Genomic DNA, 22436 nt, shown 5'->3' on the forward strand with positions numbered 1-22436 from the left:
TAAAATTGCCAAATTTACAAAATTTAATTTTTCATTAGTGATAAAAGAGTAGAATGTAAGCTCAGAGTTTCACTTGCACAGTTTCTGCCTGTGGGAGCATTTGACCCGCATGAGGTATGGGACCATTACTACTTTTTTCTCTAATTTCCATCTAACACAGACTCTGGAACCTACCAGCCATTCATGAAATATCCCTCATTTATTGAACAAAACAAGGAAAGAGGTTATTTGAAATAAAATTACTTCCATACACAGGAAATCTAAGAATACACTGAGATTTTCTAAGGGTTTTTCATGCAGAGCTAGTTTTTAGGAACTCATTTTACCTATCCTTACCTTTTAAGGCACTCTTCTTTAAACAAATCTGCCTAAGAATGGTCCATTGGTCTAAGCCTCCTGCTGGTTCTCCTTTCCTACATCACCTTTGACAATTGCTCTTATTGAAAAAAAAAAAGTACGCATCTTGAACCTAGGTCAAATCTTAATTATTTGAAGTATTAAAAGCTCTGTGGTACCAAATAAACTTCTGTTTTCCCTATCTTTGCTTCTTCTATTCTCAAATTACTGTGAAAAAAAAAAAAAACTTGAGAAGCAGACTTGGCCCAGTGGTTAGGGCATCCGTCTACCACATGGGAGATCCGCGGTTCCAACCCCAGGCTTCCTTGACCCGTGTGGAGCTGGCCCATACCCAGTGCTGATGTGCGCAAAGAGTGCCGTGCCATGCAAGGGTGTCCCCAAGGTAGGGGAGCCCCATGCAAGGAGTGCGCCCTGTAAGGTGAGGTGCACAGCGTAAAAGAAAGTGTAGCCTGTCTAGGAATGGTGCTGCACACACAGAGAGCTGACACAACAAGATGACACAACAAAAAGAAACACAGATTCCCATGCCACTGACAACAACAGAAGCAGACAAAGAACATGCAGCAAATAGACACAGAGAACAGACAACTGGGGTGGGGGGGGAGGGAGGGAAGGGGATAGAAATAAATAAAATAAATAAATCTTTAAAAAAAAACTTGGACAACTTCTGCTAGAAAATCCTGTAAAGTCACAGCAAGCAGAACATCAGTAAAAAACACTGAAGGTAATAGTGACATTACTTTTAGGCTACAAAGTCATGGTGAGGCTCCTTTTTCTTTCCTATTAATTTGTTTTACTACCTATGTAACTTAGAAATTAAGCTGTAAAGAGGAGTGGTTTTCATGAAGAATATTAAAATATCAATTTGGGTTGAAATTGAGAGATTATAGTTTTTGAGAAACTAAACACGTATGACTGATTGGTTTGGTAATGACTGGCTTTCCCAATTAGTTTATATAAGTTGTACGAGCTAAATAAATAGAATGAAGCCTTTGACACAAACATATTTGAGGCATGAACAGTGGCATTTGTCTCAAAGTATTTTAGGTAAAGGTGAATGGAATTAGTATATTTTGACTTTCATATTTCTTTTTTGAATATCTTAGCTTAAACAAAGTACCAATGAATGAAAGAATAAGAATTATAACATCTGATATGTTGGTAAAATTGATATTATAAAATGTTTTATAATTATTTATAGATACCTTATATTTACCATCTGAATATTGTATCCACTTTTAACATTCATGCGGTTTTGATCAGTTGTTTACTAAAATAATTGTAGTAAAACTCAATCTGGAAAAAAATGTTAACACTTAGATCTTCACAGTCATAGGAAATAGCAAGTTTTTAAAAATTTCAATTTATATATATAGTTTTTTGCATCAGAGATGGTGCCTAAATAAAAGACTTTCATGTATAAAATTCTATTACATTAAAAAATTAGTGAAAATGGAATACATATACCACTCCATTTAGTAAAAGGAACCCAGTCTATTATCTGTTAAAGAAGGGCTAGTTCTAGTGTGTGTGTTTTAATAGATGCTGATGGGTACTTAGATACAAATTTTAAAAGTGAGGCCTGTTATACAAAAAATATAAATATTTACAATTATCTGGTAAACATATCCTTTATAACTATTTGTATTTATGATTATTTTCAAGTCTGAGTGTCGTTAGTAATGAATGAGTATATAGTTTTAAAAAATGCTTTCAAACAGTATGTGTGCAATCAAGTTGGGGAAGCACAGTCCTGTGTGCTATTAGGCAGTGTCTTGGGGATGAGGCGAAGTAGTGAGATAATACTTAAGTACTTTACTTCAGGCAAGTACTAAAAGGGTGAATCAATGATCAAAATATCCTTAGTATTTTAAGAAAGATTTTAACACATGTGAACTCCTGATCTAGTGTTTCACTATCTAGGGAAATTGCTCTGAGGGGCAAAGTATGTTTGAAACCCAAAGGCAGAAACTATTCTTTCATTAGGTCATCATTGGCCCTTTCATGCTGTTACTCGTATTTAAACCTGGCTGAATTTAGGAACTTTGATATGCTACCTCTGTCACTGACACTGGCATACATACCTAAATTCTAGTGCAATATAACTATGCTCTGGTACTTTCTGAGACTCCGGGGCATTTGGCCAACACTGTTTTGAGAGTCTGTTACCAAACTAAGTGGTCACTGTCACTGCACTGGCCTTTCTACTCATACAAACCAATTCACTCATGAACCTACTCATAAGTGACACAAGAAAACAAATGGTGTACTGGGCGGGCTCAATTTAAAACAGGGTGATGGAGTTTTCCATAAGCTCATACTCATAGGTGATCTATATTTTCTTTTTTCTCTTGATTCCCCTAAATATAAATTTTACCCTTTTCAGAAGAAGGGAAACAGGACTTAGGTTTTATAGGTGACTGCATACTCAATATGCTTTCTCATGTTTGTGTAAACATTTCACTCTGTCTTGTAAGAAGGGTTTTATATTGAAAATTCCCATTACTTAACTGCTGAAGTGGGATTTAGAAGAGCTACGGATTTCTCCTTGTAGAGATATGAGAGCTGTTATAATTTTTATGCATAAGTTCTTCAGCTCATGTATGGAAATTAATACCTCTCTCTCCTTTCCTCTCCCTTTCTCCTCCCTTCTCTCTCTTTCCCTCTTTTCTTCTTTCTCCCTGCACCAAGCCCTACCTCTTTTCTAGATAAAGAGAATTAGTTAACACATCCTAAATGCCCATTTTGCTTTGCTTCTCTATGTTAGCATGAGAACAAGGACAGTAAATTCAATACATTTATCTACTTAAGCTTAAGATACCCTCCTCACCTCCTTGAATGCTCCTTGGACCCAAATTTATATATGTACTCATTTTCTCATGTTATGGTTTTGTTGTTAAATCATGTTCAATAGATCAAAATAACATCTCTGCCCCTCCCTAAAATATGTATTTCTGCCTTTGCATTGTTTTTAGTGGTTTCATATCAGGGCCATGTCCCAGTAATTCAGCCTAGAAACATTGAAGTCATGTTCAATTCCTATTTCTTATTTATATCCCATAGCTACTGGATCAATTACTAAATTATATGCATGCCAAGCACCAATTTCTATTGCATCCAGTACTTTCGATCACTCAGTAATGAAATCATTCTTTCACATGACCAAAGTATTGTGTATTCTGGCCTCATAATCCCAAATGTATTCTATTGCTAAGAGTAGAAAATAAGGAACAAACTTTACCACTGACTTTTTAAAATATTTACACTTTTATTCACAGTAGGAAATACATGACCTAATATTTCCCATTTTAACCACATTCAAGTGTACAATTAAGTTGTATTCGTTACATTTGCAGTGTTGTGCTACCATCACTGATAACCATTTCCCTTAATTTTTCCTCATGTTAAGTAGAAACTACTGACCCATTAAGATGTGACTCCGTCCTGTCACCCCAGCCCCCAGCCCCTGGTACCTATAAACTACTATCAGTTTTTATGAAGGGATTTCATGTAAGTGAGCTCATATAATATAGCTTTTCCTGTTAGGCCTACTTCACTCACCATGATGTCCTCAAGTTTCATCCATATTGTAGTATGCATCAGAGTTTCATTCCTTTTTGCAGCTAAATAATATTCCATATAATGTATATACCACATTTTGTGTACCCATTCTTCTGTTAATGGGCATATGGGTTATTTCCATCTTTTGGCTATTGTGAATAATTGCACTATAAACATTGGTGTACAGATATTTGAGTCCTTTCCTTTATTTTTTTGGGTACATAACAAGAAGTGGGATTGCAGTGTCATATGATAATTCTATTTTTAACTTAATGAGGAATTGCCAAACTATTTGCATAGTATCTTCACCTTTTTACAGTGCCACCAGTAATGTGTAAGTGTTCCTATTTCTCCCCATCCTTGCCAACACTTATTTTCTGGTTTTCTTAAAAAAATAATAGCCATCCTAGTGGATGTGAGTATTTATTTTTATTCTTACATTTTTATTTATTTATTTTATATCAATGTTACAAGTTACTCCATTAACACAAACTAATAACTACATTAACAATAAATCTGTCTTGGTCCATGGTTACACTCACTCCTTGTTTTTGTTCTTCCTTCAGTCTTGAGGGATTTGGAATGATTTCTGCTCTGACTGCTTTAGCCTGAGAGTAAATTTAGATATGATTGGGCAGAGGAAAGGAATAGTTTTGCTTGAAGTTGAAAACATTCCTTGTTTTTGGGGTGGGATATGTCCATTTTCATCTTTTTGCTAATTGTCCAGGGCAAGTGCAAAGAACTGGAGAGTAGGAATTGGCTGTAACTCTGCTGAGTTACAGGGTTCAACTGGCCTAAGAACAATCCAAAGATTTAAGTCTTGAGAAAAACATTTAACAGGTACATTGAAAAGTATAGGTTCAAATAAAAGCAGTGGAAGAATCATGATTAGGAGGATTGTAAATGAGTATAACTATGTTATATTGGAGAAATAGATTTTCATATATTTCCAAATAGGGCCTGCTGAAGGGGCATTTGTTGATTTCATGAGGCTATGTGGCTTGCCTGTGGTTGCGACTTTTAAATTTTACTATATTTTATTCTTAGAGAAGTTTTAGATTACAGAAAAGCTACATAAAAAATATAGGGGATTCCCATTACCCCAACCCTTCCCCCTCCCACATTTTCCCCTATTAATAACATCTTTAATTAGAGTGGTACAATTGTTAAAATTGATGAACAAATATTCAAGCATTGTTACTAACCATTGTCTATAGCTTACATTATGGTTTACACTTTGCACCATACAATTTTATAGGCTTTGACAAAATATATAATGGCCTGTATCCATTATTACAATATCATGCAGAACAATTCCAGTGTTGAAAATGTAAAATGCACCATGTTATACCTTTTCTTCACTCTTTCTCCTCTCAGATCCTCTGTTGACCACTAACTTTATATTGATGTTACAGGTTCTTCCATTACTAGAATAATAATCAGTTTGCTTTGGTCCATTTTCATTCTCCACTTATATTTGTTGGATGTGAGACTTTTGAATTCATTTAAATCCGCCCCAAACTTCATTTCTAGTCTTATTTTCTACTCCCTCAGTTTTTATATAAAATATTATATATATTTATAATCAACAATGTTAAAGTATAATTAATGCCTGTGTCATCACTGGTGGTTAAGAAATGAAACATTATCAATAATTTTGAAGTCTCTGTGATCTCCAATGGAAATGAATCTTCCTATTTTCCCAACAATAATAACCACTATTCTGGTTTCGTAAATATCCCTAAGAATAGTTTGCTTGTTTCTCTGGCTTTTGAATTTTAGGCAAATGTGATCATTCTTCTGAGACTTGCTTTTCTCATTAAACTTTAATTTTTTGAGGTTAATATCTACTACTACCTGAAGCATCATCCACTAGGATGGTTATAATAAAAAAGGCAGAGGGAAGCGGACTTGGCCCAGTGGTTAGGGCGTCCGTCTACCACATGGGAGGTCCGTGGTTCAAACCCCGGGCCTCCTTGACCGTGTGGAGCTGGCCCATGCGCAGTGCTGATGCGCGCAAGGAGTGCCCTGCCACGCAGGGGTGTCCCCCGCGGAGGGGAGTCCCCCACATAGGGGAGCCACACGCGCAAGGAGTGCCCCACGTGCAAGGAGTAAGCCCCGTAAGGAGAGCCGCCCAGCATGAAAGAGTGTGCAGCCTGCCTAAGAATGGCATCACCCACACGGAGAGCTGACACAAGATGACACACACAAAAAAGAAACACAGATTCCTGTGCTGCTGACAACAACAGAAGCAGACAAAGATGACAACACAGCAAACAGAAATAGAGATCAGACAACTGGGGCGGGAGGGTGGGAGGGAAGGGGAGAGAAATAAATAAATAAATAAATCTTTAAAAAAAAAGGCAGATAATAACTTGTGTTGGCGAGTATGTAAATAAAATGGACTCCTCAGACATTGCTGGCAGGAAAGTAAAATTATGCAATCACTTTAGAAAACAGTTGGGCAGATCCTCAAAATGTTAAACATGGAGTTACCATATGATCTAGAAGTTCCATTCTTATGTGTATACTACAATGATACCACTACACTCCAATTATAATGTCTAATATCCATAAACCCTGAGAATATCAAATGCTGTCAAAGATGCATAGCAACAGAAATTCTCATGTTCTACTGTTGGGAATGAAATATTCTACAGCTGCTTTGAAACATTTGGCAGTTTCTTATAAATGTGAACAAAGGCTTATCATACAAGTCATTAATCTCACTCTTCGGTATTTACCCCATTCCTAGGTATTTATCCAAGTGCACTGAAAACTTACATTCTCTCAAAATTTTGTACTTGAATGTTTAGATCCGCCTTTCATCATAATTTCTCCAAATTGGATGTAACCAAATATTCTTCAGTTGGTGAATTTATAAACAAAGTGTTGTATATCCATACAGTAGAATATTCAATGACAACAAAAAGGAACAAGCTATTTACTTACGCAAAATCATGGATGAAATTTAAGTGTATTTTTTTTTCCTAACTGAAAGAAGCCATACACAAAAGTAGGTAAATACTGAATGATTCAATTCACATGACATTTGAGAAAAGCAAAACTATAAGAGTGGGAAATCTGTCAGTGGTTGCCAGGGATTTGGGCCAGCTACAATGAGGATGCACACGGGGTTGTTTAGTGTGAGATAACCTCTCTGCATAGTACTAGAGTGAAGAATACACAATTGTATGCATTTTTCAAAATGAGAGTGAACTTTGAGTGCAAATTAAATCAACCAGGATGTTGGGTGATTTCAAGATGGAATGCAAACTGTGGCAAATGAACCCGACTTTTAAAATATATGACAAAACTTACCAAACGGGCTCCGGAAAGGAGCTGACCAAGTGATTTTAGAAAAGAGGTTTCCAGTTTGTAATGTGAAAGGCAAAAAGACTGTACAGAAATGTTATACTCTGGTTGGTAAATCTGTTTCTTACAGGCATATGGGTTAACAATTCTGAAACTTCTGTACATGTGTACTAACATTGAACTAATAAAAAATGATAAGTACAGGAAGTGATGTTTCTCACTTTCAGGAAAAGATGTTACAATAAACAAGGGGAAAAGGATAGAAACACAGTAGTGCTGGACTAGAATCAGGTATCAGTATGAGCTTACTTATTGCAACATATATACACACATAGATAGATAACTATAAGTATGTATGAATACATGTGTATTCATTTACTATTGTTGCCATAACAATTTGTCACAGCTTTAAACAACACAGATTTTTTTTTTGAATCTCACAGAACTCTGGATTGGCTCTGCTAGTTTCTCTGCTCTGGGTTTCATAAGGTCGAAATCAAGGTTTTGCTTTGATGGGTTCTTATTGGGAAGCTATCAAAAGAATTCACTTCTAAACGGTTGCAGGTAAGAGGTCCTCATTTCATTGCTATAAGTCATCAAGATTCTAGATGCTCTCTCTGGTCATTGCACTTGGGTGCTTATATTTCAGAGCCAGTGCCAGCTAATTAAATTCTTATGCTGGAAATTTCGCTAACTTTCAGTTCTGCTTTTAGCCAGAGAGAGGCCTTTGCTTTTAATGTCACCTGTGAATAGATTGGGCCCATTGAGATAACCAAGATAATCTACTTTAAGTTCCATAACCTTAATTATATCTTCAAGGTTCCTTTTGTCATGTAACATCACATGTTCACATTTTAGGGCATGGGTATATTTGGGGTATGGGTATATTTGGGGGCCATAATTCTGCCTATTATAACATGGTTCATATACATACAAATATTGTCCACTAAGAGGGCCCAGAATCAGTGATATCACAATTGGATTGTTCGATAACTTTCTCCAATTAAAGGCCACAGCCATCTTTTATAAATTGCTGATTATAGGACTACCATAGCGAAAATATCAAAAGCACCTGGGGCATTTCTTTAGTGCCAGAAAGTAAAGAAGTGCTCAAAAAAATAAAGAATGGCAACGTGTCAAAAAGGCACAGGATCCAACCTGAAAGTGCTCCTGGTGTTCAAAGGTGTCACAACTTGAGCATCAAAATAACTAGGATTGCATTATTACCTTAAGTGTAAAATAAATATATGTGAGTCTGTGTGGATACAAATGAATGCTTAAATAAATAAATGGGGAAGAAGGGCCCAACATTCCTTATAGAAGAATTGAATTCTGAATAATATGTGTAGATACTTTCTTCTCCAGGAGGTAGAGGTTAATACAACTCCTTGAATGTTGCCTAGTCAATCCAAAGACTAGAGTATGGAAAGGAGAATAATAGTGCAGTAAATTGAATTATGTACCCCAATTGAAACATGTTCTTAATCTTAATCTGCTTTCCTGTGCGTTTGAACCTATTACTTATAGGGCCTCTTGAAGATGTTATTTTTAGTTCAAGTATAGCCCAAATGAATGAGGTTGGGGTTTAATCTGGATTGTAGTAGGCCTTATAAAGAGAAAGAACCCAGAAACCAGAGTTCAGAGTAAACTACAGGGAGGAGCCAGAAGTCAGAAATGAATAGAACCTAGAAGAGAAAGGAGAGGCCATTGCCATATAAATATTTGCTTATTTGCCTTCCAAAACATACACTTGAGATTCATTTTTCTATATGAATTTTTATTGCTACAGAATTTAATTTCAGTAGGAAGTAAAAGGATGTGATACCTCCAGAGCAACTATCCACTGGATTTGCATAAAACAAAACTTTTTTATTTCTTAAGGGAAATTATTTAATCATAGTCATGACATATATACTAGTGATCTACATAATGCAAAACATGATTTCTAATTAAATAATTATATTTGATGAATTTAAATATTTACCCTGTAATATTTCATATGTTTCATGCATTATAACATGTTGAAGATAACACTGACATAGATAATGGGTGCAGTTATGGTAGGAGAGAGTTGAAGTCTGTATAAGCTCTAGCTTTAGGAAAAACAAAGAATAAGAATGTGTCTTTGTGTCTTCAGCATTAACTAAGGGAATTGATGAGAATTATTAGATAGACTCACCACAGCAAAGGATAATTGACTCTGATAAGTTAGCTTAATGGAAATATCCTTTAAGAATATATACAGTCCAAGAATGTACCCAGACATCACTAGTTTCCTTTCAAAATGAATGCCAGAACATTAGATTCTAGTTCTCTGTCCTTCATGGAGCCTTGCAGAGTTCAGTAATAAAATGGGGAATTATGTAGAGCTCCTTCAGCAAGTCAAAATAGATGGAAGGCTCATGGATGCCTAAGAATATTGTTTTAAACATTCCTGGGGAGCAGAAAGAAGTGGTTCTCAGTAGGAGATTTCCAAAGTCCAAGGAGATAGGATGGACTGCTGTACAAAATTCTTGTTGCACTGTTTTTCTCTCTTGTACTTGTGTCCTGTTGAGATCAAGACAGTGAGCAAGATCAGGATGGGCTTAAATGGGTATATTTTGTGAACTTTCATCAGATAAATGCTGGCTTGGCTTGAAATTTTGGTCTCAGAATCAGCAAATTAAAGTGTCAAGTAAAAAGTAACAACAAAAAACAACACACACACCCCCAAAAAAGTTTTGGTAATGGGTGGTGATGATGGTAGCACAATACTGTGAATGTAATTAAAACTACTGAGTTATATATTTGAAAGTGATAAAAATGGGAAATTTTAGGCTGTAAATATATTACCAGACTTAAACAATTTGAAAACCATAGAACTTTACAACATAAAGAGTGAAATCTGATGTAACCTTTAGGCTACAGTTAGTAGTATAATTATAATAATATTGATTTACCAATTGTAACAAAAGTACCACATTAATGTAAAGGGTTGATAATCTGGAAAAGTAGATGGGATGGTATATGGGAATTCTATACTTTGATTTTTCTGTAAACCTACAACTTATCTAATAATAAAATAATAATGAAAAAAAAAGAATAAAGAAACCCGCACAAGAAACATGAAACCATTGTCTTAGGGACAGGCTCTAAATATCTTTTGCTTTTCCTTTACCAGTTGTAGAGTAATATAAGGACAAAGCTGGAGTCAGGCAGGAGTGGGGAGCCAAAATCAACTACTACACGTAGGTCTGGTAGGTCTGGTAGGCTCTGATTCTCAACTGATGATCTGGAAAAGGTTAAACTGATATAGAGGAACTGGAATGTTTCCTAGAGAACAGAAGATGCCCATTGGGGGAGATAGGAATAGGAAGCAGGGAATGACCCTCTGAAGCATAGAAGACTCTCTTAATTGATGTCTTTTCTTCCAATTCCAACAAAGAAGAAGAAATGAAGTTAGTATCTCCATACATTAGAAAGTAGCCAAGGCATACAGATGTTTATCGTGGGAAAAATTCAACATATATGAGGATCTCCCACATTATGAGAGAAAGCCTAACAAATAGTCCAACATGTACCAAAGGAAGCCAAATTAATGGGAATTTAATACAAAGTTAAAATAAAAGGAACAAACAACTTTCAAGAAATAAAGATAATAAAAATATGAATGCTGATGAAGCAGTTATCAAGTGCAACTGCTTGAAGATATGGAAATGAAAAAAGAAGCTGAAATACACCCCTCAAGGTTGATTGGTAAAATATATATAAATGTAGCTAAAGCTTGAATTAGTGTTGAGAAAATTTGTGAAGAAAATTGTGCATTAGGAAAATGTTGCCGGAATTTCTCTAGGTTCTTGGCTAAGGTGTAAGAAATGAATTTCAAGAGCAAACCAGGTTAGTTAGGCTAGTAATTTATTAAGAAAGGGAGGGAAGAGAAATGGGAGAAAACAGACCATGGGTCCCAGATAGAGAGGAAAGGGCTAAAAAGAAATAAAGAGGGATGATTTGCAGGCTATAATTCCCCATTACAGATTACAAATGCCTGGGTTTTACTTGCATGTGGGGAGCAGAAGGCAAGACCAAGGGCTGTTCTACTTTGGCTCTTGCTTTTTAAACCATTATTTAGACCGCTCCTTTGCTAATGACAGGGGAGGAGTCCCAGCTGTTTGCTGTTTTGATTGGTTATCACACTCATCAATCCCCTGGGTGGGCACAGTGATAAGGTCCCTGGAGAATATCCAGGGCATCTCCTGGCTTCTGGAGGAAATCTCATTCCAAATGGGAGTTCTCACAAAGGTCTTCCTGCAGCCATCTTGTGGCATACTCATGGCCATGGGTTTAATGGTGATAGTTTTTCTGCCAGGTTCCAGATTCATCTACTGATTCCTTAAGTAGCTTGCCTCAAAAGAGGGAAGAAAAAGAGAATGAGAACAAAGTCAAAGTGTATAATACCAAAAATGATATCAGCATTCATCACAAAGGAGTCATCAAAGGAGGAAAAATATAAAATGTAAGTGACAAAATATTTGAAAAGCATGGTAATATCCAATGATAAAATAAAGACATAAGAGCTCATGATAATGATGCAAAATAGCCAAGATTTTAAACAAATCGTAAACACCCTAGAAACATCATAGTGAATTGTAAGAGCATTAACAAGAAAAGATTTTGTAAAGTTTCCAGAATGGAAAAGCATTTCACCCACAAGAGAAAATATTTTGATTGAGATCTCACTTAACAAAATAAAAAAGTAAATTTTACCAGAACCTTTATTTCTAGCTAACATATACCTTACATGGGAGACTTAAATAAAAGTACTTTTTCAGTCACAAAAAGTATCAGTATGTTTATCTCACAGAGGCTGTCTTAAAACTTGGCCAGTGGTTAGGGCGTCCGTCTACCACATGGGAGGTCCGCGGTTCAAACCCCGGGCCTCCTTGACCCGTGTGCAGCTGGCCCACACGCAGTGCTGATGCGCGCAAGGAGTGCCGTGCCATGCAGGGGTGTCTCCCGCGTAGGGGGCCCACGCGCAAGGAGTGAGCCCCATAAGGAGAGCTGCCCAGCACGAAAGAAAGTGCAGCCTGCCCAGGAATGGTGCCACACACACGGAGAGCTGACACAACAAGATGACGCAACAAAAAGAGACATAGATTCCCGTGCCGCTGACAAAGAAGCGGACAAAGAAGACGCAGCAAATAGACAAAGAGAACAGACAACTGGGGCAGGGGGGAGGGATGGGGAGAGAAATAAAATAAACAAATGAACCTTTAAAACAAAAACAAAAACACCCAGTAGATACATTCTACTAGGGAGAAATAGAAGTCCAGAGTGAAGCATTGTGTTTAGGAAACTAAGTATGACTAAAAATCTTATTAAAACTCTGTCTAAATTAGTAATGGTCACAGTTTTTGGAGTTTTTATGGTTGTAAATAACTTAATTTTCATAATATTGCCTTGCAGTTAGTGCCACCATAGAGTAACACTGTTTATATTCACAGGTCGATCTTTTACCTGGCTTCTTACCTGAACATTGTTATGAGTTAAAATGGAAAGCTCACAAGAAGCAACTTGCAAATTATGTAAGTGATTATTTTATCTCCAAATAATGAAATCAGTTTCTCTTTTCTTCTTATCCTTATACTACTTACCTCATATCTTTATTGACTTGTTTTGACAAGGACTCCCAATAATATTTTGAGCACGTGAAGTAATTATCAGGCATGTTTCTGACATTCTTTATCTTTTCACAATTTAAAATCTCTGAAATCAGGATGCTCCTTGCATTGAAGACTCTCCAAAGTATGTATTTGTTCTCTCTTTGTGGCTTATGAAAGAATGGTGTATTTTGCCTCCATGGAAGTGGCACTGTCTATTAAAAGAGAAAGAAATTGAAATGCAGATGTTCACTTCTAGGTTCCCATGCTTCATCAATCAATACGTTGCAAAATTTGATTTCCTAATATACCATTAGAGGTAGAAGAGGGTGGCAGTGCATAGGAGGAAGTATACATTTTATTAGGGACAGATTTCATGTTTAATAGTTGTTTATATGGGTGAAAAATCTAGACAGCATGTGTAGGAGACCCTCACAGAAAGGCCTCCCTGTTGTTTTCATCCCTTTTGTCTTGAACCTCTTACACAAATATTAATTGTCATGCCTTGTATCACCCCATATCCAGGTCAGTCTGAAATGTGTGTTTCATTTAATCAAGTTCTCACCTGTGTTTCCTGTGAAGACCATTCTATATCCTGCTGTTGCTTAGAGACAGAAGGTTTCTCAGGTTTTTTTATGCAGATGTCCTCTAACTGCTTCTCTAGCAATTGCTTTAATGACTGCTAACCTGGGTGTACTCACTTGTGGTAGTGATTGAATTCTGTGTGGTAAGATTTCAGGTTGTTAAATTTGGGGGATGGTAAAAAAAATCAGCTTTGAAATATAAGATATAGATATATTATTTATTCTATTAGAAGTCTTTGAAAAATTGAGGACAGTTTAGCTTCAATTTACTTTCTTTTGACAAATTATATGAATTATACATTTTACTCTCCTGTACACAAAGCTCTGAGTGCTGAAATGACCAGTGATCTATATTCATATTCAATCACTTGTTTTATAGACAAAAATGAGCTAATCTCAGTAATATTAATATTTACTTTGCATGAAGTAATTAATCTCCATTTCAAAGCTAGCAGTGAACAACACATTTTACATTCTAAAAAAATTCAGCGAGTATTTAGAATTATATAAATGGTAAACAAGGGACAATTCAATACCATTAACTTGTTCATTGCAGAATAGTTTAAAAAGCTAAAAAATTTATATATTAATATTGTAGAGAGTTGAGCAATGCATACATTTTAAAGTTTGTGCTTTTTAAAATTGATTTCTCTGTCCATTTGGTAATCCTTTTATCTAATACTCTTCTATTTCATCAATACTAAGCACTATTTAGTATTTTTTAATATATTATTATTTTTTTTATCCCCCCCTTGTGGCTTTTCGCTTGCTGTCTGCTCTCTGTCCATTTGCTGTGCATTCTTTGGTGTTTTTTTCCCTTGTCTCCCTTTTAGTTGAGTCACCTTGCTGAGTCTGTTCTCTTTGGTGCTTGTGGGTCAGGCGGCACTCCGTGGCGCTTCATGAGGAAGCCCCAGGATGCGAAACCAGGGCCTCCCATATGGTAGACGGGAGCCTAACTGACTGAGCCACGGTCACTTCCCTTAATATATTATTTTTAAATATGAACTTTTGTTTTCTTAGAGAATGTGAAGAATGCCAGATAAACATATGACCTAAATTTAATGGCTAAATTATCCAAATCACAAATAGGTGTTTTCTGTACGACCTTTGCATAATGAATCCTCTGTTACCAGGCATTAACTGCGGTAAGCTCTGAGTAAAGCAAATCCATGATGTGAGGGTTAAGATAGGAACTTTAATTTTAATTAAATGAGATAAATAAGAATTATTCTAAAATAAACCAGATGAATCATCTCCAGCTAAAGCTAATCCTGAGTTAGGTTGTGTTTAAAAGTTCCAAAAGTTCCAAACTGATTGCATTCTAAAATAAATTTGTTTTAAACTGGTGTTTCAAAAGTGATTCTTTCAATTAAGTTTCAACCAAAGAGTGCATAGAAGCTAGAGAGTTTGAATTCACAGTAACAGACTTATTTTTCTAAATATACTTAAATTAATACATTTTAAAATTTAGCTTTAAGAATATTTTATTATAAGATAATGTAATGCCTTTCAAAACTGAAAGACAACTTTTACACGCCAGTATAATTATCTTGTAATATACACATGCAGGTGTCTCCTTTTCCTATTTGAACTTTTATTACTACAGGGTTCTCAGTATTCAGTAGAAAATAGATGAATGTGACTAAGGTCACTAGATACTGAATTATCATAAAACAAGCCTTTTTATCATTCCAGGCATATAAATAATCACAGTTGTGATATATCCAGTATCAGTGTACATAATGAAAACCATGTTAATTAAATAATTACATCTTATTGATTAATTAATGATTTTTGTCTTCAAAGTTTTTGCACTGTATTATTTCATGGGATTTCATCCATTATAACTTGTTGAAGATAACATTGACAGAGAGAAGGGGTACAGATAAGGAAGGAGAGTGCCGTAGTCTATATAAGCTTCAGCTAAATGCAATCAAAGAAAAAAAAATATGTGTCTTTGTGTTTCCAGCATTAACTAGGGGAATTGAGGAGAGTCATTAGACTCACTATAACAGACAAATATAATTATCTCTGATAAGCTAGCTTAATGGAAATATTCTTTAAGAATGTATACATGTGTAAAAATGGCTTAACATCACTAATTTCCTTTTAAGGTGGGCCTGGGCAATAGAGGCTAGTTTTCTGTCCTTTGACAGAAATGAGACAGGTAATTTGAGAGAGCACCTTATAGCAACCTCAAAACCAGTGGGATGCTAATGAGATGGAAGATGGTTGGGTCCTTATGCTTCCCTCAGGGGCAGAAAGATGTGACTTTCAGTGGGAGATGTCCGAAATCCAAGGAGAGGCCTAGATTGCTAGACAGGATTGTTATTGTGTCATTTTTCTCTCCCATGTACCTTGTTGAGATAACACCAATGAGCGTGATAATGGTGGGCATAAGTGTGTTAGTGGTGGCAAAGGGCACACTTTGTGGGTTTTTAGGGCTTTAGGGACTTGTCAGGCTTGGAATTTTGGCCTCAGACCTCAGCAGAATAAGGTGTCCAATAAAAGGAAATAGGAAAAAATAAACAATAAAGGATACTTGAACCAGAATCGTGAAAATGGTTTCCTAGAGAAAGGTTCCAAATATCTGTTGCCCTTATTTTGCCAATTAAGATGTTGGGTCCATGTAAGAGGTAGACTGGAGGCGGGAACCAAGAACTAAGAACAGCAAGTACATGGAATTCTGACAGACTCTAGCCCTGGTAATAAAAAGGGAAGACCAAGAAGAGAAGTTACTGAGATAGAGCATCTGGGACATTATATTGAAGACAGGAAAAGTTCATCTGTGGGCCTAGATGATTGAGGTCAGGGGGACTACTGACTGTAACATAAAGATTTTATGAATTTATGTTTTTTTTCCAACTCCACCAAAAATACCATGAAAAAATAAAGTTACCATCCAGCATTGTCTGATCATTGTGGATATAACTAAGACAACAAACATTTGATAGGGAAAAATTCCAAATAACAGAGGCTTTCCAGCATTATGAAAGAAAATCAACAAATGGAACAACATATACCAATAATGAAGAACTATTTAAATAGTCAATACCAATTTTGAATAAGCATATAAAAATATATTACATATAAGCAATAAAAAATATTCTTAGAAAAATAGCTATAATGGAAATCAGAATAAGGATTAAGCAAGGAGTGGTTCTTTTAGGCCAAATATTTCTTTCTGAAAAGGATTCCTAAAAGTTGTTTGTGTATCCTGCCATCTTGTGGGCATGTTTTGGCATTACCTTTCTGGAGGATTTTCTGTTTTAAGTGGTAGGCTACTTTTGAATTTTTTTTTCATCTTTATTTTCTTTTAAATGTTACATTCAAAAAAAATATGAGGTCCCTATACACTCCCCACCCCCCCCCCCCACCCCTCCCACATCAACAACCTCTTCCAGCATTGTGGCACATCCACCGCACCAGGTGAATACATTCTGGAGCACCGCTGCACCACAGGGACAGTGGTCCACGTTGTAGCCCACACTCTCCCCCAGTCCACCCAGTGGGCCACGGCAGGACACACAACGTCCAGCATCCATCCCTGCAGCACCACCCAGGACAACTCCAAATCCTGAAAATAAATGCCCCCACACCATATCTCTTCTTCTGTCTCCCTACCATCGGCAGCCAGCGTGGCCACCCTGTCCATGTCACTACTACAATGTCTTCCCTTACTAATCACAATAGTTCCCCAATTCAGGGAAGGCCGAGCATGTGTCTCATTGTTTTTCTATATGAAGCCATTAACTCCACACAAATAAAATGTGTATGATGTTGAATCAAGTTCCTTTTCATAAAAAGATGTAGAGGCGCAGATAACTATGTGTTGCAATAATTATACTTATATTTCCTCTCACGTGCAAAAGATTCTGGGTCTATGATCCCAGAATTGTTCAGGTATCACTCTTTTCTTAACAGTGATGGAAGAGTAGTTCCCTTCTATCTTAGGGAAAACATGGGCATGACCACACTGCTTCAATTTTTTAAGCCTTGGGCACACCTTGAACATTTACAATAACCTCTACCATAACGTATACACATACTATTGTAAGTTTCTCTACACACACGCAGAATAACGATTTTTTTTCTTGATAGATTATAGAAAAGACAATTTTATTTTTTAGTATATGTGGGAAGAACTTTTGTTTACCAGGTCTTAGACATTTTTAGAAAATTAAAAGTCATATCACTTTTCCAAATATTTCTGAATATAGAAAAAATTAGCAAGTGATTTTGAAACACAAACAATACTGTACACTTAGAGTAGTAAATGAATGAATTCTATGTCTATAATACAGTGGTTAAGAGCATGAACAAAGATGCCACTCAACTGGTGTTGCAGCATGGACTTGCTCTATGACCTGAGTAAATATTTAACAGTTCTGTGTCCTGGTTTTAAAAATGTAGATAGTTTTAGTAGCTACTTCACAAAATTATTATATGGAATATTATCAAGAATAATGTAAAGTGCTTTGAAAACTGTTTGGTCCTTGAAATGTGCTCAACAATAATAGCTGGCATTTTTTTTTTTGTATTGAAAGTAGCAATTTTATTTGAGTTAAAATTATTTACAAAAACCCAAAGACATACTTCATGAAACTGGTACAAACTATTTTTTCCTGCCGTTGGCTTTTGCTCCAAAGATCACAGCCGAGAAATATTGTATAAAATAAAAATAGGATTGGATTCAGAAAAGTATTCTACTGTTCTAATTTCCAATTGGTAGTATTTACAGAAATATTTACAATGGAAAGAAAGGTTACTTTAAAACTTTAGTTAATTTGCAAGTCAGCCTCAAGTACCCTAAAATGCAGAGTTCTCTGAGGGTTAAAACACACAAATGCACTGCAGCTTGTGAGGTGATTTCTCCCCCACCCACCCCCATACCAAAATCTGCATTTCTATCAGTAATAGCTGGCATTATTAATCCTTATTTATATTTACTCTTTTTACCTCCAGTCACTGAGCTCTGCCCTTCAGAGGTGAGAGGTTTGCCCTGAATTGTTCCATGTTAGAAAGTGAGCAATGAACACATTGAGACATTGAAAAATGAACAATCTCTTCCTCACTCTATAAAATGAGAAAAACAATATAATTTCCTAGTGTATCAAAGTGCTTTCACAAAAATCTACAGTATCAAGTTAAATTGAGTAAATAAAAGGTGCAATTTAGTAAAAATATCTGATTTCAGCACACTATTTAATAATTAACCCCGATGGAAATCCCAATGGAAATCCTCTTTATAGATCTTACAAGTTTTTCCTAAACTCATTTAGAAAATGATAGTTCAGGAATAAACTTGGCTACAGGAAATATTTTTAAAATTTTATATACAGAAGTAAAGTCAAGTGAAAGAAGACATGATTAATTTTTAAATCTTTTATTTTATAAGGTCAAACATAATACATAAAGAGCATCTATATATCAATAAAAATCTGCGTTAGAAGAAAAAGAAAGAAAATCCACTGAACAGATATACGAATACATTAGAAAAGTTATTCACCTCTTTAGTAATCACTGAAACGAATTTCAAATAAAGTTAAAATTCTGTTTTTGCCCAACTAGAAAGAAATTAAGAATGTAATAAAACCCACCATGAGAGACATGAAGCAAAAGAGCCATATCATTGGAGGTATTTTAAATTTGTAGAAAACTTACATAAAGCCAATTATATGTATCTACCCACATTGAAATTAATATGCTATTGGATCCATAAAATACTCTTAGGGCATCTATTATTTCAAAAGCCCCATGTGCAAAAATATGTTTTTATAAAAAGATTTTTTTACATTGCCTTAAAGGAAAATTAAAAAGCAATCAAAATGTCTCTAAGTAAAGGAATGTTTAAATAAGTTAGGAATAATCCATAATATGGAATACTGTGTGGATGTTTATAAAAAGTGATCAATCTTCATATTCATACCTGTTGATATGTTAATTTGGAATTTATTGGAATACAGATGGATTCAATGCCAAAGGACTTTTATAAACTGTCTAGAGAGTTAGTTATTAGGGAAGCGGACTTGGCCCAATGGATAGGGCGTCCGTCTACCACATGGGAGGTCCGGGGTTCAAACCCCGGGCCTCCCTGACCCGTGTGGAGCTGGCCCATGTGCAGTGCTGATGTGCGCAAGGAGTGACCTGCCACACAGGGGCGTACCCCATGTAGGGAAGCCCCACGCGCAACAAGTGCGCCCCATAAGGAGAGCCGCCCAGTGCGAAAGAAAGTGCAGCCTGCCCAGGAATGGTGCCACACACACGGAGAGCTGACACAACAAGATGATGCAACAACAACAACAAAAAAGAAACACAGATTCCCGTGCTGCTGACAACAACAGAAGCGGACAAAGAAGACACAGCAAATAGACACAGAGAACAGACAACCAGGGTGGGGTAGGGTGGGGTAGGGTGGGGTGGGGTGGGGTGGGAGGGGAGAGAAATAAATAAAACAAATAAGTCTTTAGGAAAAAAAAAAGAACACGCAGCAAATGGACACAGAGAAGACAACTGGGTGGGTGAGGGGGAAGGGGAGAGAAATAAATAAAATAAATCTTAAAAAAAAGAGAGAGTTAGTTATTAGCTACTTTTGTTATTTTCAGAATATTACGGTCTACTCAGTGGACTTCAGAATCCACAAGATAATTGATAGTATACTTCATTTTATAAATGGGCTTTATTTCTGAGAGAGTTCTTTTGAAAACATAGAGTATATTCTGTATTATTGGCAAGAATCTGAAGACCTGAACGTTTTACTTACATATATAATTTTTATTCTGCCACAAGTGGTTGAAAAACCATTGTTTTAGGATATGAGTATACATAGAGAATTAGACAACAGTATTGTGTGTTGTTTATGTACTGACAGAATTGATATCCTATGCAAGATCTTGAAAGCAAATGCTCAAAAGTGTGTCACAGCCCTATACAGTAATTTTCTTTCCCCATACCCTCATATAAATTCAAGTTGAGAATACATCTTGTTTGAAACAATACTGTTTTCTTTTGGACCTACTCCTCCATGGTTCAACCCCACCAAAGGCTTTATTCAAAATAGGTGAGATTAATATAAAAAAGTAGCAAATAAAAAATAGGTCAGAAAATTTAATCTTTAATCTTAGGTTGAATATTCTTTTCACACATATCATACTCATAATGAAAGAACTCCAAATATTGATTTCCTTAGGATAAAATAGAAAATTAGGCATTAATTTCCAATAAACTTAAAATTCTAAATTCCATCATTTCTACAATATATGGAGATCATTGATGCACAGATTTAGTAGAATTCTGTTTTGCTGCCCTGCCAAATCTCTTCATACTCATTGGTTGCTTTCAGTTACTACATTAACAAGAATCTATGTAAGCCACTCTTTGTTTGGGATGTGTGTCTCATTATTTTTCTGTGATAGCTGGTTAAATTTTATTCCAAATGTTATTTTGAACACAAACTATCTACTTTCTATACCCTAATCTTGGATTTTCTGACTTCAACTATATCTCTGTTATATCCCCAAACCCAGTCATAAATAGTGACTCTAGCAATTTTTGGAAGTGTGCTGTGTTCTAAGTATATTTCTAAATCACAACAATGTGCACCTAGCAGTTTTTAAAATACTTGTTCAATTTAATTTAAGTAAAATGCGTAGATGATTTATATTACCTAGAAAATCAGATGGCTCTTCTTTACCTGTTGGATATTTAGGTAGTTTTCTGTTTGGGGCAAGTACAAATTAAATTTCTATGAACATTCATATACAAATCTTTGTTAAGTACATATGAATTCATTTCTCTGAGGTAAATATCTAGGAATGGAATGGGCAAATCTTATTTTAAGCTGATTTTTAATTTTTTAAGAAACTGCTAAACTGTGTTAAAAAAAAAATGGTTGCACCACTTTATATTGACACCAGCAGTAAATGAGAGTCCCAGGTACTCTACCTTTTCCCCAACACTTGGTAAATCAGTATTCTTAATTTCCATCATTCTATTGAGTATTTAGTCAGATGTCATTGTGATTTTAATTTGGATTTATCTAATGTTTAATGATGTTGATTATCTTTTCATTTGTTTAGTGTCATCTGATTATCTATGAAGTATCTGTTAAAAACTTTTGCTATTAAATTTGTTTTGTCTTCTTGTTGACTTGTAAGAATTTCCATATATTCAGGATACAGTTCAAGTATTAGACATATAATTTTGAAGTATTTCCCAATATTTGGATTGCCTTTCTGTTGCTTAGCAATGCTTTCCAATATAAAACACCCCTAATTCTGATTCAGGCCAAATTATTAATTTTTTTTCATTTATGAATCATATTTTTGGTGTCCTAAGGAATTTTTGTCTACTGATGGTCACAAATATTTTTCCTACATTTCCTTCTACACATTTTATTATTTTACATGTTACATTTATGTCAATGATTCATTTTGTATGAAATTATGTATAAGATTCATATAGGTCACAGTTAATTTTATCCAAGTAGATACCTAATTCTTCCCCACCATTTTTTTAAGAGACTGTCCCTTTCCCACTGAATACATTTATAAATTTATTGAAAATGAGTTGATTATATGGTTTGGGTATTTCTGGACTCTTACTCTGCTTCATTGATTTATCTGTTTATCTTCATGCAAATAACACTCTCCAGACTACTGTTGCAATTTAATAAGACTAAAATTGAATTAATATGGTTCTTCTCATTTTATTGTTCTTTTTCAAAATTGTTTTAGATATTTTAGGTCCTAAGAATTTTCAATTCAGTTTTGTTTTTGTTTTTGTTTTTGTTTTTGTTTTTGTTTTTAAGATTTAGCATCATAGCAATAGTGAGACTTTTGGACCATGAACAGGGTATATTGCTTGGTTTCTCTGGTGTTCTGTAGTTTCTTTCAGCAAATTTTGTAGTTTTTAGTGTACTTGCCAACACTTTTTTGTCTTTTTGATTCCTAAATATTTCATAATTCTTAAAAACTTGGGAAAG

At 35.4% G+C, this 22436-nt stretch overlaps 1 long non-coding RNA gene across 4 annotated transcripts in view; it reads left to right on the top strand.

Moving 5' to 3' along the window:
• LOC139439987 (uncharacterized) overlaps nucleotides 1-22436 on the top strand; it is a 388427-nt gene that overhangs the window by 45585 nt on the left and 320406 nt on the right. For 2 of the 4 annotated variants that reach the window (XR_011650064.1, XR_011650065.1), the window contains exons 3-4: nucleotides 7677-7797; nucleotides 12714-12794. This is a non-coding gene — a long non-coding RNA (uncharacterized lncRNA). The remainder of the gene's footprint in view (nucleotides 1-7676; nucleotides 7798-12713; nucleotides 12795-22436) is intronic. The other 2 variants (XR_011650063.1, XR_011650066.1) reach the window with 1 other exon arrangement.

This window comes from Dasypus novemcinctus, chromosome 11, assembly GCF_030445035.2.
Source record: "Dasypus novemcinctus isolate mDasNov1 chromosome 11, mDasNov1.1.hap2, whole genome shotgun sequence".
In the NCBI taxonomy this organism is placed as follows: Eukaryota; Metazoa; Chordata; class Mammalia; order Cingulata; family Dasypodidae; genus Dasypus; species Dasypus novemcinctus.